This window comes from Larus michahellis, chromosome 2 (genome assembly GCF_964199755.1).
Source record: "Larus michahellis chromosome 2, bLarMic1.1, whole genome shotgun sequence".
Lineage (NCBI taxonomy): Eukaryota > Metazoa > Chordata > Aves > Charadriiformes > Laridae > Larus > Larus michahellis.
Genome location: NC_133897.1, coordinates 39,927,630 through 39,944,484, shown reverse-complemented (window position 1 = coordinate 39,944,484; position 16,855 = coordinate 39,927,630). Strand labels below are relative to the sequence as shown.

Below are 16,855 nucleotides of genomic sequence, written 5' to 3'. Positions count from 1 at the left end.
ATTTGTTTTCAGATTTTTATGGATTCTTTTTATTACCAAACTATGTCTCCAATCTTTCCAAAATGTAGCTAGTAAAGTTTAGCAAGTGTGTCTGCAACCTAAGAGAAAGCAAATTTGAAACAAGGGACAAATACATTCCTTGCTGGCTAGTATTGCATGCTGTGCATGCATAACGTGCTGCCTCTGTTGAACGGTATAGAAAAGTGCTTCCATTCTACTCATGAATTATCTTCAAATACATAAAATGGTTTCATTTACGTGGTTGGCTGGATTAACCCTAATTCACTAATCTTGTCCACAACAGCCCATCTTTCTTTTCTCCAAAGCAGCATCTGAATAAAGGTCTGAGTAAACTCTAGGTATCTCAGCAAAGGATAATAAGTCACTTTTATATATTGTCACGGGAAAAGAATAGCTTTATCTTCAAGCAGGACCCAACTTCCAGGAGAGTTAATGAACGAGTGCGTGGTAATTAATTTTGACTCTTTGTTTCTTCCCTTCATTCTGATATCCACATTTTTATTTTCATAAATGCAGGGATGCACATAGTCAACTCTGGCCGTCTCTTCATGGAACAAACTTTCGAAAAAGAAAAAAAGTTAGGATGTATGGAAATGCAGTCTGAAGCTGCTTTCATAACATAGTCTCTCCCACCCCACCCTGAAAACCCCAAATTACTAATTTTGCTCAGTCGTGAGGCACAGAGAAAAGAAGAAAGCTCAAGGTATTTTAAGCAGGGAGCTTGAAGCAAACAGGGACTAAAAAAGGAATGAATAACTCAGTTAACTCTTATTTAAGCAACATTGGTAGAAGTCCTTTGAGTGACCTCCAGAAAGCTCTTCTGAAGCATCCTTTTATACTCTTCTACAAGATTAAAGCTAATTTCCATAGCTTTAAATCTCCTCTTTCATAGATGCCATATGCTATCATTCTTGATACGTATAAAAGAGAGCTGATTAGAGAGCCACCTTGAAGACATGACTTCCCTGAGTCATCCAATTTTGGAGATACATAAAACTGTTGCTGGTTTCTGGGCATTTCTCCTGAAAGGGTGAATGAACTGATTAGGCTGAAACTGTCATTGGCTTTTTATTGCCTGCAGAACCAGTCATTGCCTCTAGCAAGAAGACAGAGAAGAAATGCTGCGGGCAGCTATTTTAGCAGTACTTTACCAAAGAGATTATGCAGGATTTGTCTGGCATTGAATCGCTGGCTTGTGTGAACACCAGATGTAAGTGAAATGCAGTGTCTTAACTAAAATGCTGTGGTTTGGCCAGTGAAAGTGAGATATTATTAAAGATAATGCTACTGTTACCTATAATTGGGTTATGCACCTGTAGCATCCTCCCTGTTTCCCTCAGCTGTGCAAGGGGCTGCTCTCATACCCAGACGCTGCTGGTCCTGTGCCATGAAAGGGTGCTGCTGAGGCCCCGGAGCATGCCCTGCTCTTGGGGTGGGCTGGTTCTTGATGTCTGCAGAGATCAAGTCTTGCTGTTTGGTACCCTGAAGAAGGGCCTGGGCAACAGCAGCCTCCCTCTTCTCACCCCAGTGCCTGCGCATCTCTCCTTGGGGGATGCATTGGCTCAAAGCTCCCCAGGGAGAGGGATGCACGAGGCCTTATTCTGGCCAGAGGGAAGATGTGGCCATGGCCTGCTGGTATGAATGTGGAGCAAGAGGAGTGTCCTGCAAGCATCTGAACTGCAGGGACACAGCCTGCCATTCTGTGCTCCAATGGCTGCCAAGATAATTTGCAAACAGATGCAGGGAAGCGGCAGAAAGCTGTTCTCACAGGCTGTTGCCTTCCCAACGCTCTCTCCTCCCCGCCACTGCTGTGCCCAGTTTCAGGGAGGGCCACAGGTTGTGTGTCCAGGTGAGTGCAGGGCATGGTTCCAAGCAAGAGAACTCTCGCTAGGTGGCCAAAGGAGCTGGAGGTGGGTGTCCCTCCTGAAGGTGTTGCCTGGGGCACCTTTCCACAGCCTTCCAGAAGCATGCATCTAATGCCGAAGAACGCGTGCAGGTGTAGTCATTCAAGGTGCTGAACCCTGAAACAGCAAAGCAATTAGTTGCTGGGTGACAAATGTGGAGCCAACAGGGCTTTGTAAGTTTTTATGGTAAACATAGTCCTGGGATATGAAGAGGATATATATATATATACACACACACACTCACAGAGTATACACCCCATGAAATTTTTCATAGTCTCATAGCAAGCACATACCTGATCCGAGAGCTGGACCTGCTCATACAAGACCTTGCCTCCGATTGTGTTCCCAGAAGGGCAACAAAACCTTTGATTTCCTTCCTTCCAGCTCTTGGAAATCCTCAGTATGGGTCTGCAGAAGAGGATGGTGAAAGCCATGTGCAAGAGGACAACTGGTGACAGTAATACACTGCAGATCTGCTGTGATGAAGGGATCTACGATTGTCAAGAAGGGCTGCTAGTGTATCTGCACGGGGTGGCCAACAGCAGAATAAACCATGCCACAGAATCAAAGTCTGTGCTTGTAGTAATCATTTTATAAACAAACAAACTAAAATATATATTTGTCAGATGTATTCAAGTACAAAGGCTGGTGCCACGAGGGTTAGGAGCCTGAACTGGCAGGGAATTAGTGATACACGATAGTCTTACAGATTTAGTCACAGACCCAAAATAAGAGACTTCTGAAAATTGAGCTAGCTCTGCATTTTATGTACTGTCTAGCCAGGGTGGAGTAGTTTGTCCCCTTCAGCCTGGCTGTTTTTTCTGGCTGCAGATATCACAGCCAGCGATGCAGTAGGGGGGCTGCTCTGTCTCCCCTTGCAGCAGCCAGATGTGGCTCCTCACCTGGCAGGGGAGGAGGAAGAGCAGTGCTTCACTCTCAGCGTGATGCCTGCTTCATCCACAAAGTGGTGCAGCAATTGAGGACAAGGTCTGAGGTTTTCCAATGCTGTTCTGCTATGACAAGGAATAATTCAATTAGCTGACTGAAAAAATATGACTTAGAAGTAGGCAGCGCTAAAATGTGTTCCTTCTTGGTTAAAGCACATTGTTATGGAAAGTCATTAACCCTGCTGCTGACGAGCTGTAAGTATCTTGACAGTTTATTAATCCAATGACAAAATGAGAGGTACCTGTTTTAGTTCCCAGCTTTGCTTAAGCCATCTGGGATCTGCACAAGCCATCAGGTAGGAGGTTTGCACCACTGGTCTGTTAAATGAACTTCATTAACCTCCCACTCCGTAACAGTGAGTGGCTTTATGCAGCTTTCTCTTTCTATCATGCAGTTCACTGAATTACCAAATATCCGAGAAAATCAGTGTTCTCTAAGGCTGGAGAGTATAGTTTTGATCACAGTGATCTTGAGTTTGAACTCTTTAAATTAATCCCCTGTTCCTTCTGGCCTCTTTAAGAGGGGAAGGTTGGCAACTTTCTTTTTTATTACTGTGGCACCACATAGCGAGGAATGAACTGGCTTTTCCATTACAAAGCACTTTTTCATTTCTCAGCATGCTGAAGCCTGGCACACAATGCTAACCCAAGATGCAGGAAGTTTTTTTAGCCGCTTAAAACGAATTAAGCTTTCTTTGAGTTTTGGGAGCAAACTGGGTTGTTTGTTTCTGAGAGGAAAAACCTGGGTGGTTTTAGCTGGAGCCTGGCAAAATAGTGTTTCTGTAGAGCCAGGAAAGCCAGGTTGTTTTGCTGGCTTTAAACATACTCTTTCCCCTTACTCTGACTAAGATTTTATTTTTAAAAACAGACAAGATTCCACCAATCTCTTAGTTCTTGCTTTGAGTAAGTTAAGTTCCCTCTTTTTCATTCATGTACTGCATTTGCCTTTTTTTTTTTTCTCCCTCCCTTATTTTACTTTGCCAGTTCAATGCTGAATGCAGCCATCCCATGTCCTAGATCCATCAGCACAGGAAGGGATCACTCCTGCGCCCACTGCAAGCAGCCTCTTTGGGTCACCCTTAGTGCAACACCCTTTGCACGATGTGATCCAAAACAACATGCATCTCGTCCCTGCGTGATCTCATGGAGAATATAGAGAAGGCTCATATTGGTCTCGCAGTAACTTTATCAAAACATATTTCTGTCCTGCGAAATACTGTCAATGTAATGAGGATCCAGGGCAATTATTTCCGAGCCTGTTTTCCTTCTTAGACTCACCAGAGACATAGCTCTCATTCCCCAAAGAGAAAGAGGGCTTGTCTCTCCTCCGTCTCTTCTGCTGAGAAAATATTTATAATGCCATTGGTAATATCCTATGCTTTATGGTCAGTTGCCTCTCTTTTGTTTGTAAAGTATTCCAAGATGCCTGAATAAGTCCAAAATACCCTCCAGCCATAAGCCATGCTTGAGGAAAATTGATTGAGTGAACTGAAGTTATTAGAGAAAGTAAACAGTGTTAAGCAAGATCTATGAATGCATAAACCTACGCTGCTTCTTTGTCCATTTGAAGATCACAGTGTAACAGATGTATGATCTCTAGTTTAACTTTGACTTAAATTGGTTGCTGACTGTTTATCAATTGTTATTTTCTTACCAAAGTGATACATTACATAGAACTGGGCTTTTTAAATTAATACACATCTAGTTCCCCTTAAATCACATACAGGATCGGCAGAGGCATGGCTGGTTTTTGCTTTTATAACGCCAGTCCAACAGCAGAATTGCCCAATGTGTGCTGCCATTTATGCGCTGCCTCCTCCTAAAGGCCTCTCTGTGCAGTAAGCATAATGAACAATGTGTTAATTTAGATCCACCCTGAAAAACTAAACTAAGACAAAATCCACATGGACGATTATTAAGCATCCCTTCTCTCTAAAACAAGAATGTGGAAAAAAGTTGCCCTTCTGTAAGGTTAACCCTTTGTGTTCCTTGGAGCCTGTAGACCTCAAAGCAATCTACCAGGGGGAGTTTTCATCAATATGTGCTTCATCCTCATTTAACAGCGGGAGGAAGCTGATACAGCCCATCTGTTTCATTTTTGAGGTAGAGAGCTTAGGAAGCTGATTTGCCACGCGTAATTTGACGCGCTGAATGACAATGTCAGGAAGAGAGCTCAGCTCTCGTGTGTGCACTGCTCCGCTCTCGCCGGCCAAGATCAAAGCAGCCCCTTTCCTTTGGTGCATCTGTTACAGACAAGCAGCTCCATAAATAGCCTTGCAGCAGCCCCTGTGCTCCAACTAGCACATTATTCAATCCCTCGAAAGAAAGTAATGCTGAATATAGTTACAGTTATAGTTAGTGTTAGTGTCCCATAGGAGAAATAATGTCCAGTGCACCACTTGCAGTCCCATTTTTCAGTCCCAGAGACTTTGGGTTCAGTCTAACTCTTTTGATTAACGGTACCACGTTTGCTACATGAAGAGCCTCTTGCGACATCGCTTCTGAGTCCTGTCAATAGTTCTCGTGCCACTAAAACCACGCCGAACGCATAACAGCAACAGAAAAACAAATGGGAGGTTTTACCCTAATTTTTCTGAGGAGACTTTGCCTTTGATGCAGACAGAAAGGTCTCAGCTGTGGCCATAGCAGAGGAGTCGCGTTGTGCAACTGCCTCTCTTGATGGCACAGTCTGCTTTGCTGGGACACTTTCCCTATGAGCACCCTGCTGTGTGCATCTATAGGAGAAACTTTGACCGAATACTGCAAACATGGTGGAAGTAAAGACTTGAACAAAAAACCCTCAAACCCCATATAAAGCTGTTTTTTCATTTCAGTAAAAACTGTAATTCCCTTCCTTGATTGCACAAAGTAACTTTCTATCTCTAAGAGCAAAGGACAGAAACCCAATGAAGTAAGAAATGCTGTAATTGTATGATACCGGGAATGGAATATATTTAGTGTTCGTAGAAGCAGCAAATTCCCATTTAAGAAATGAACAGGAAACCAGGGTATGTTTTTGTGGCTGTATGTTACCTATTGCAGCGTTAAAGGCTGCAGCCACAGTCTTGTGAGCCAAGGCACCTGCTAGAAATTAGTTCAATGGATCCAGTCAAGAGTACTGGGGGGTTGGACTAGATGACCTTTAAAGGTCCCTTCCAACCCAATACATTCTATTCCATGATTCAAATGGAAAAAATCTCTGAATTCATATTGAAAATTCTATAAATTCATTTTGTCCAAATATTCCCTTGCCTGATGGGATCCCTGACCACCAGTTTAGTACCGATCTGGGCTTTTATTTAACTTCCCTTTGGCAGTGCTGGTGGCCTGTCCTTGGAGACCTTTTGGAGGGAAAGGGGCACCACATGCCCCATTTCTGGAGTTCTTAATGAACACTATTAGGTGGAGACAGAATAACTGCCTCAAACAAGCTGAGAGTGAGCTGTACCATCACACGAAAGCTTAAAATGCACCAAAACCCAAACACTGCTGAGATATTTCAGGCTATTTGGTGCCTGGGTTTTGTTGTTATGCATTACCTCATGTGAGTTTTGTTTCCCACGTGCTTCCCCAACCTGGCCAGATCCTTGTGCAACAGAGCTGGCGCCCATCCACCGAGGAGAAGGGGCTCTGCAGCAGACGTTGCTCCAGCACCCGCGAGCCCACGAAATGCCGTGGTTAAAGGATCAGGGCTGAGAAATAAAAGAAAGGCAGAAAGTAGCCATCGTTGCCGCAAACAAGGAGATACTTCACACAAAGCCAGGAGTTAACAAAGACGAGCTTTTTACCCACGAGGCCAGGGCTGTGCAGGAAGGGAGACAGAGGAGTCTCTGTGGTCGCGTCCTCAGGACGCTGAGAGCCAGCACAGGGAAGGAGCCGAGCCAAGAGAAGAAGGTGAGACCCAGGCACAGTGAGCTGCCACACACCCTTTTTTTCAGAGGAGGTAACCAGGGTCTGAAGCAAAAATCGAACACTAGAGTATCTCCCACCAGCTGCTGCAGAAGGGTCCATTTACAGAGCCCCCCCAGAGCCTCCAGGAGGACCCACGAGGGCTTGGCTGCTCCATGGGCAGAGGTCTGCCCCGGCTGCGCGCAGTCACTGCTGAGCACACCCTGAGCTTGCTGAGACCAGGGACATCAGTGCCTGGTCACCACCGAAGACTGAGGGCCTCCCTCCGGGAAGGACATAGGAACACTCAGTCCTCCAGGGCTTCAGAGCCCCCTGCCTATATGGGCAAAATGGTGCTTGGGAACAGCGTTAAAGAAGCCAACAATATCCCTCCAAGTCCTGTTTATCAAAGCTTTAAGGCTGACAAGAGCCATCACAATGAGCTTTCCTCCCCTTTTCCTCCAGTTACATTTATCTTCTTGTCAGGTCTCCTTATATCCAAACAATAACAAATATGCCAGCAGTTTAAAACTCATTTCCCCAGCCTGCCTAAGAACCACTCCAAGTCCTGTCATTTACCTGATCCAGATTCTGTATTATCTTGCAAAATCTTCTCCAGACCCCACTCAACACCTCCAAAACCCCAACGTCTCAACCCACACCACAGCTAGATGGTAGTTGCTATTCTTAAATGCAAGCTCGTCGAAGCTGAGCACAGCAGGTATTAATAACCAGCTGCTGCTTTTCTTCTCAAGCAAAGCAACGAGAAACTGCTGAGGATCTGTTTACACAGTTCTTAAAAAGCAAAGTTCTTCTTTCCCCCCAGAAGCATTATTGATTTAATTGAAGAACTCCCCTGGGGGAGGGGGTTGCTTGCAGAAAGGTTACAGCCTGTTAAGAAAAAATTATCTCCATCAATTGTCAGCTCTTTAACCTAATGATGACAATCTTGAATAGCTTGCTCTACTCTGCAAAATTACATACAGCACTTAATTAGATTAATTAGCAAAATGGAATTATCATAAAGAGTCTGGGTTTATATTTCAGTGCCAGAAAGGAAGGCGTAAAAAAAAAAAAAAAGAAAAAAAAAGTGCAAGTTAATCAGAATGAGACCTGTCATTTATTAAATAGTAACTGGTAACTGCTGTGTTTTGATTGTTGAAAATTTGTTTTCATGTCTGTTCCAAAAATAGGAAAAATGGGTTCAAAACCTTGGGTTTTTTAATGGATACTTGCAATGAATACAATTTAGGATTGTTTGTTGTGTTTGTTCCAAAGGGGAGTGTTTTGGTACAATGAATCTATGCAGAGAGGGGCTGTAAAGGGAGGCAGCAGAGGCAATGAGGTGGCTATGTCAGATTTCTCAGCGTCCTAGTACTCTGCAAGCACAAGCTTTACCAATTTCTTCAGAAAAAAAACATTCTTTAAAAAAAAAAAAGTGCATAAATTGACGATCTTTGCCAAGCCTGAGACTCAAAGAATGATGTTTTGTGGGTTTGCAGTAGACACGAAAGTGAGTCAATGTCGTGTTTCGTATTTCCTGCTGGGGAGCATCAACACTCACATGATGTTCAGCAACAAAACCCAAGCCCTGGTCTGTGCTTTGTTTTCTGAGCATAAACTTCTGTTTCACAGTGAAGATGACATCTGCTCTTACTGTGTCTATCAGATGTTTCAGAATTGTACGACATAACTTCAACCACTTTTATCGCTAAAGTAGTGGTACCCTTAAGTAAAAAGGGTGGATTTGGATCCCTCTTTTCATGGAAGAATATTAAAAGAATTGTTCAGAAACTTTCTGAACCTTTGACTTTGTTCCTAATTGAGTGTGGTAAACCGAGGAAGTTCCCAGGACGGAATAGCCAGAAGATCGGTAGTATTCTAAAGCGGTAAAGACAGAGACTGCATCATCTGTGCAGTCCTGGAAAAGAAAGCATAATGCATTATTTACACTGGTCAAAACTGGGCAGGGGAGAGAAATCAAAGGCTGATGACTTAAAAAAATTCAATGAAAATTATTTTGCTAAGCAAAATATCAAGTAAGCTTAACTTCTTGTTTGATAAGATAATAACTTGATAATTTTGTGCTAATATTCCATGTCATGCCTGAAATCTTAAATTTAAAATAATTAAAACTACCTAAAATTAGTTTAATGGTATTGATATGTAATTAACTTTGAATGGGAAGACAGCATCCTGAAGATGCATTTCTAGTGGAGCACCATTGGGCCTGACCATTGCTTTCAATTTCTTTATACTGATCTGAAAAAAACCCTACGATTAGGGATACAATTTACAGAGGACATGTATTACTGAAGCGTAAATAAAAGTGAGGAAGTCATTTGTACAGGTGGATTTGCGTCACGCGACTACACGACAGCATTAAACACAGTTAGGAAAGAAGAAACGTGTGATTAGCAATGGGAACCCATGTGGCGTTTAGTGAAACAAGGAATCATGTCTCTGTCATTCCTGAAATGCTGTATATGTTTTCATAATGTCAACACCAGGATTTATGCTGAGAGATCAAAAAGGATTAACAAGGAAGGCAAAAGAATGACTTGAGATCTTGACAATGCACTTCCATGAGATAATTCTATCTATCTATCTGATGCATAATATATATTGTTTCAGCATGATTAGATGGCAAGAAAGCTTTCTGATTTCTGATTGTAGTAGGATCTGTTATCTGATGAACTGGTCAAAGCTCAAGGTAGACAAACTCGAACTAGAAGTAAAGTGCAAGTTTTACCATGAGAAAAACTAGCCTTTGAAAAATATAACCTATAAAAATGGTTTAATTTTTAATTTTCATCATTTTACAGCTCTTAGGAAGGAAGGGATGTGGACTTAAAGACCTGCTTCAGATGAAGACTTTAGGCAGGAGACGGTAGGTGAACTGGTGTTTATAACCAGTGTTAGGCAAACTAAATTATCTGAATTGTTTCTTCCTAAATCTCTGAATACCTCTTTTTCTCATGTGCTGAAAGGGTATTTGCCAGAAATTTTCAGTAAAGTGGATCTGAGACCAACTCAAGCCTGCACAATGGCATCCCTGATGCCGAGGAGACGGAGCTGTGTCCTTTCCTTTCGTTTTTTGCAGAGGTACAGAATAAACAGTGGCTGCTGAGATCATAAATTTAGCTGTGTGGCAACTTTCAGGAAAGGTGGCAGCAGTGTTATAAATAGGGGCAAGCAAACCAACTGAGATAAAGTTAGAAACAACCACAGCCTGGGCCACAGACTAATATTTACACAAAACGTGGAAAAATTGGAATATAAATATCTGCCAGTGACTAAAGTCAGGATGTTTTATATGAGAAAAGTACCCCAGGGAAGACATCGGATAGTTATTTGCATCATGACTGACATTTTCAAAGATGGGGTCCCACAAGAGTAGCCCAACAAACCTTGATTTTTAGCGGCGCGGCTCTATTTTGGGAATGTTGGTCTACATATAGCCATTCCCAGCAGCAGTGTTGACATCCATCTGGCCCAGCTTTTGCTCACTGGCAGCTGAGTCCCTTCTAACTACTGCATGAGATCTGTCAGTGAGAGTGGCAGTAGTTTAGTTTTGCTGGAGTATCCTCAGAGAGAAAGTCCATAGCCCTGCCACGGAGTAGCCAGAAATAGATTGTGGTGCACTCCAAGTAACAAGTTACACATAAACCGTACAGAGCCTTCCTGCCAGATCCCAGACACCAGCACACCTGTCCTCTGTCCCACAGACACTTAGTCATATGTTCAGCCGGGGTCAAGAAAGCAGTATGGTTTGAGGTCTACAAAAATATATTTCCCTCTCAAAATATTCCAGGCCAGGCCAGACTCAGCTCGGTCTCCAAACACGCCTGAGATCTCATTTGTCTTCTGGATTACAGGACACCAAACAACTCTTCCTCTACTTGCAGTTTGCTTCCTCAGGGAAGTAATTTGGAGGCTGATCTCAGTCCTCCCAAAGGTGTGCACATCTTTCAACTGGCAGAAGGATTGAGATGCCCTCTGTGCGAATTGGATTTGTCTCCCTCAAAACTTGGCAAGCACAAACTTTATGCTACTTGGAAAAAGACGGAAGTGTGTTTCTTAGAAAGGTCTTGGCCACTCCTTGCACGACAAAGTTATTTGATTTCAGAGAGTTTTCCTGCCTCAGTAAAAGACCGAGCAACAAAGCCACCTCCAGTATGAGCATTTGTTACAGGTCTCTGGAGACAGCCAGCTCTGCAATGAGCTGATGTAGACATTGAATTTTGGAAGAGCCCATACAGGATTTCACCTCAAAAAACCTCTGATGCATCTGATACTTTGCAAGATCAATGCACGAGGTCTGCTCACGCCTGTATGATGCTGTTATGTCCTTGCATAGATTTATATATTCAAAGCTCCTTTTGCTAGGGCAGCCTTGTCTATCTAATATTCCAGCACAACTCGAAGTCCTCCTCCTTCATCAGTGCTGTGCGTCAGCATCCCCCTTGGCAGAGCAAGCCCAAGGCAGCGTACACAAGCAATAAAGAAAAGTCTTGCTGCTATTCTTTTTGGATCTATTGTACTTTCTGTTTTTGGCTCCTCAGTTGCTGAGTCCTCTCTGTCTGTCTGTGTGGTCAGCCTGCGGTAGAGGATGAATGCAGTGGTCGTTGGTCACATACTTACCCGAGAGCACAAAAGGCTGGGTGGAAGAGTGTTAGGCTACATATATGTGTCAGCTGCTGGCAGCATCAAGCCAAAAACTGTTGCGTTGGTGGGGCGTGCCTTCACACGTAAGGTGCAGCACACGAGAATAACAACTTGCAAAGCACCTGATCCCCTCATTGCCTTATCAAAAGGGAAAGACCTGACCACCCTCCTGCCCGGCTCTCCGCTTGCTCGCTGCATGTTTGTGCTCCACGTGGGGACAACTGCTGCGTTAGGGGTGGCTTTGGGCTGCTGGCCTCTCTGCCCACTGCTGTGACATTGGGATTTGAAGCACTGCAGGGTCAACGGTTAATGAAATAAGCACGCTCCGTTTCTCAGTCATTTAAACTATTTTCACTTGTGTCAGGTTTCATTTCACAAACTCCTCATGTTGTGCCTGAAACCACTTGGCAGTTTGAAGCTTTTGAGAGCAGTTTCACAATGGATCATCCAGTATGTGGTAATATGTCTTGACGATACCAGAGTAGTGTTTTGTATTTCTTCCCTTCAGACCTTCCAGCTGAATTTGAATTTAACTTTGTTTTCAGTGCAAGCATCCTTCCAACTCCAGATCGCCTCAGCATGCTACAAACCCCTGGAAAAGTCTGAGCTTTCAGCTCTTGTTTGCAGTTCAGCTGGCTACGACAATTTACTTGAGAAATAGTTGGCAGTCCAGCCTATTTTGTCATCTTCCCTGCTTCTTCTGCAATGTTTGAGCTCTTTCAGTCTTAGAAGAGCTGTGTGCCATGAGGAGAAGAACAAAGTCCCACTACGGAGACATTTAAATGCCATAAAATGTCACAACATCAGATAAGCTTCAAGATCTTAAAAAAGGATTAAAAGTGCAGAGAGTTTATTGGATGCTGACATGCAGTTAATAGCACTTTTGCATGCAATGACTTCACACAGTGTTTCTGTGCAGTTTTAAATGTCACGTAAGTGTATAAATTCCATTCAAACATAACCTTTATTATGAGAGCATCAATAACAGAAAAATCTAATTAAAGGATAAAAGGCTTGGTGGAACATAACCTTTTTCATATCAAATTGGTAATGAATTAATAGAATTCTATGAAGGACATTGTTTCAGAGGAGGACTGAGAAGCACAGACAAAACCCTGCCTTCCACCACACGGTTTAGTGGAAGTTCCTCCTCTCTCTTCAGCAACCCATCCTCTCCCTTTGTAATCCTGAGTGATTTTTTATTCCATGTGGCTGCATCAAAATACATGAAAACAGCAGCTGGACCTTTGAAATCCCCCCATTTTGTTCAGCTCGAATCATCTACACTGGGACACTTGCCACCTTGCCACAGTCTATTACACCCAAGCCTGTGGCTGATGAATTACAGCTCTGTCAATCGGCCTGTCTAGCAAATTGCCAGCGTATGAGAAGGAACCCAATATCATCAGCAGCACTACAGAACACCATGGACAAAGTAATAGCAGGCTACGTTTCCCTCGTTCAGCGCTTACCCCAGAAAACTAGGCCATGGTGTCCTTCAAACCATAATGAGAATTACTATTGAGAGGACTGTCAATCTACATAACAGAAGAAATGAGGCTTGACAGTTCAGAAAATTGGGGATAAGTACAGTAGCAGAACCAATTACTGCAAAAGGATTCATTTTTTCTCCAGTCAGTCTGAAACAACTAGAAATGACCCAGGCCAAAGCTGTTGTCTAATTTTGACAATATATGCTTAGCTGTGTGTAGCTGTTGATTTTATCTGGTAAGACTTAGAATGTGATAAATTTCCATTTAGTGTCTGTCTATCCCTAAACCAAGGTATGAACATGCCACATCACACTGCAGACAGATGATCAGGACAGCTCTCTTCCCTTTCTGTTTCTTTCATTATATCCTATAGAGTCACTACAAGAATACTTTTTCATCTTGTTCTTTGCATTTCCAAACGTCACTTGCTTTTCTTCTACACTGGTTGTTCAGAAATGATTACTTTTCCTTCCAGACTAATTGAAGATATTACAAGTCATTTGATACATACTGTAGACAGAGAGTCCTCACTGACGGTGAGAACAAAGGTTCAGAAGGATGTCTGAACAGCACCAGGTTTTCAAGTGCTTTTCTCCGTGACCCTTTGCTCCCTAATTCTGCAGGGTCCCCTCGTTCCTTTTTCAGAAGTGCTTTCACTGTCAGCCCCCGGCCCCTTTTCTTTCTCAGCCAGGATCTGGCAGAACAGTCCTTCCTACAGCGAGCTGATAACGCTGTGGTCGCTGGGTCCTGCGGTTCGTCAGCAGCTCATCAAAGCTGTAGGTCTTCATCTCTGCAACTCTTTCACCCTGCCTCAAAACTGCTCTGTGGGGCGGTTTGAGACCCCACCAGCTCAGTGACAGTTGTGGGAGGAGAGGACAGTAACCGTGATAGAAGTGGCAGGTTTGGAAGCTGTCGGCAGCGGGAAGCACGTGCGTGACAAAACCACATTTCTGGAGTCCCCGAGAAGAGTCTGTCAGCGCATTGCAAGTAAAGCTATGGTTGCTGCCTTCTTGGTACGCTGAGGGTAAGGACCTTTGTGTTACAGGTAGCCAGTGGCAAACAGCAGAAATACCATAGGCCTAAACAAGAAAAATGGATTCAAAGAGATTTTTTTTTTTTTTTCTGAGCATCATCACATGAGCTGACAAACACAATGAGGACTTTGAAAGTAGGCCTGCATACCCCCAGCTGGGTGTCTTTCATTGCTGTTGTCCTCTGCCTTTCGAATTGGCTCTCCAGCTTTATGTAGCTGCCATCAAGCCCTGCCAAGCTAAAGACATCTCTTGATGTCAAGTATTTCACAGATACTTTGCTACAACACTGGGAAACATTCAGATATAAAACCTGGTTTCTGCAGTCCAGTTTATAGTCGGGGTTTGTGGGACTCGGTGAGATCACATAGTTCTGAATAGGTCTGAAATCTGTGTATAGTCCTTCATAGTGTCAGTAATGCTGGGGGGGGAGGCTTATTTTTAACATTTTTGTGGTATGATAATGCTAATTGTAAGTCACATGCCCTAAACACATAACAGAAATATTTCTATATTTACTCAAAAACACAGGAATTATCATGAGGCTTTAAATGCATGATCTATCTACTGGAGCAGCTAATGTTGGCCATTGACCTGTACCAATTGTTTCAGCAGACAGCTCAAAGTTCTCTCAATCATTATGAAATAAAGGTTATTTTAGGCCCTAATGTATGACATTTAATCATCGCTTGTTTAGTGCAACACACTGTAACTCTGAGATTCTGTATAAATTGCAACGTGTCCTTGAGCTCGCTGAGTAAGTCAGTCTCAATGAAATCCTGTGGCTGTGACTAGTTACTATAAAGAGAAAGCATTGGCCTTTATGGATTTCTGTATTTTGCAGCCTTTTACTTTATTAAAGGCTTTCACCATTTACCTACCTTATCTGTATTTGAAACAGTTCAGTAGAACCTAGAAACAGTAATATCTGAATACCAAATATACCCACTCTTACAGTATCACAGGTATTATCACTTGCAGTGCAGATCATAAGATAATTTTAATCTGGCTCTTCTAATAAAAAGTCTATGAACAGAATCTTAAGTGAGAGGGTCTGATTTTCAGAGAGATTCAGCACTTGGGGGAATTGCATCGATGTCATTTGCATGTTATATACTTAGGCAATTTGCAAAAGCTGCAATTCCAGCCTTGCTCATTACAGTGTTATTTATTAACTGTCATTCTAGTCTGTATCTGTACAAGAAAGCAAGTATGCGAAAAACATAGCACTGCGTGGAAACTGCACTGAGGATGTCTTTTGCTATGTGGATGATAAAAACAGTGGAGGTGATTGATTTTTAGAGCGTGTAGTGCTCCAACCTGTTCTGTGCATCTCCACCAGCATAGGTGCACGGTACCTTTTCAGGGTCCTACTCCTAGGATCATACCGCTCTCAGTAACGTGGCTGTGGTAGGCAAAGCCTATCACTGTGCTTCTGGTTAGCCTGAAACACACTGTTCATATCTGATCATTGTTTTTGCAGTTTTCCTCTGGGCTTCGAGCTGTGGCAGAGATTTTATGTGGGTAGAAAATGCCATTTTCCTTTTGCCAGAATTCTTCTGGGGAGATGCTGTCAGAGTGCTCCATCACATATGATGGATCATCACTTACAGAGAATTATCTCTAATACAAAATTGAGTTTTTATCTTGAACTGTCATGTCTGAGAAGTCTCGCCTGTGACACAGGGGAGGGAAAGGAGCTGGATTTAGTAGCTGATTCCTCCTCCAGGACTGAATACATCCTATCTCTCATACCCAGTTCTGTCCTTAATCTCGTAACTGCTGCCGCCTGCCCTTCCTGAGCTAAGAGGTCTCCTCTGTTAGTACCATCCCCAACTCAGCCTCCCCCAGTGCTAAGCTGTGCTCACCTTATAGTGACCAGACTTTCAGCCCAAAACTATGTGTTGCCACAGTGCTGACAACACTAGTGCTTGTCATGCACTCGGGCTCTTACTGTTGGTGAGATATTAGCTGCTACAATCATGTTGGAAAGAGTGCTGGAAAAATACTCAGTTGGCAAATCAATACAACTCTCTCCGAGTGAATAAACTTTAGATACTGGTTGTGAATCAAGGCTTGGAAAAAAAATGGGAGGAAAGTGACGGTTCTGTAAAACTGTGCAAATCAACATAAGCACAAAATAACTGCAGGCTAGAGAAAGAAGTTCAGGGAACGCTGTTTCCAGTCCCGCTTGACGACTGGTCCCCGTCACAGACACGAGGCTCCCTGAAATGGAGGGACGGCCATTACTCTCCACAAGTACAGATTCCTGGTCTAAGAGGTGACCCTTGTTTCTCCATCCAAACAAATTCTGTCTTTTTTCAGTAATCCTGGCACAAGTAGCAGCACCGGTACATTATATAAACAGCTATTTGAAGATTTTGTTACATATTCTGACTTAAGAAATTTAATCGTTACTTGCCTAAGGTTGTATCAGAATCACAGCAGGTATCATCAGCTCTGGAATTTGGGACAGAGACGTTCTACAGCTGAATCCAAGGGGTTCTTCTAAGATTTCTGAGAAGGTTTTTTGATCCATAAAATAACGTCTGAGATAAAAAGAAGTGCTCATGCTGTGAGCCACAGCATAAAGCCCATATTAAAAGACTAACAAAATCTTCTTTTACTCTCTTACTAGACAGTAAAAATATTGAACCCCCCAGTACTTGGGACCCCACGCAGACATGCTTTGTTTGTAATCAACTAAGATAGGATTTCTATTTCATAGTTCATAATCAACCGACAGGATTTCTATTTCAAAACCCTCTTCACCAACCAGTGGCACATTTGAGTGGGTCTGATAAGTGTCTGACGCTGACAAACTATGTAGGGATCAGTGCACTTTGTAAAACAGCATCTAGTGAAACCTAACGTACGTGGCACTCAAACACAAAAAGTGCTGC

At 43.0% G+C, this 16,855-nt stretch overlaps 1 long non-coding RNA gene across 1 annotated transcript; it reads right to left on the bottom strand.

Moving 5' to 3' along the window:
- Window positions 1–742: 742 nt before the first annotated feature.
- Window positions 743–7,442, bottom strand: LOC141738263 (uncharacterized). The gene is made up of 4 exons (XR_012585353.1): window positions 7,340–7,442; window positions 6,412–6,564; window positions 2,219–2,333; window positions 743–2,042 (listed from the first exon to the last, which is right to left on the bottom strand). It is a non-coding gene; the product is annotated as an uncharacterized LOC141738263 (long non-coding RNA).
- Between the last annotated feature and the right edge of the window lie 9,413 nt (window positions 7,443–16,855).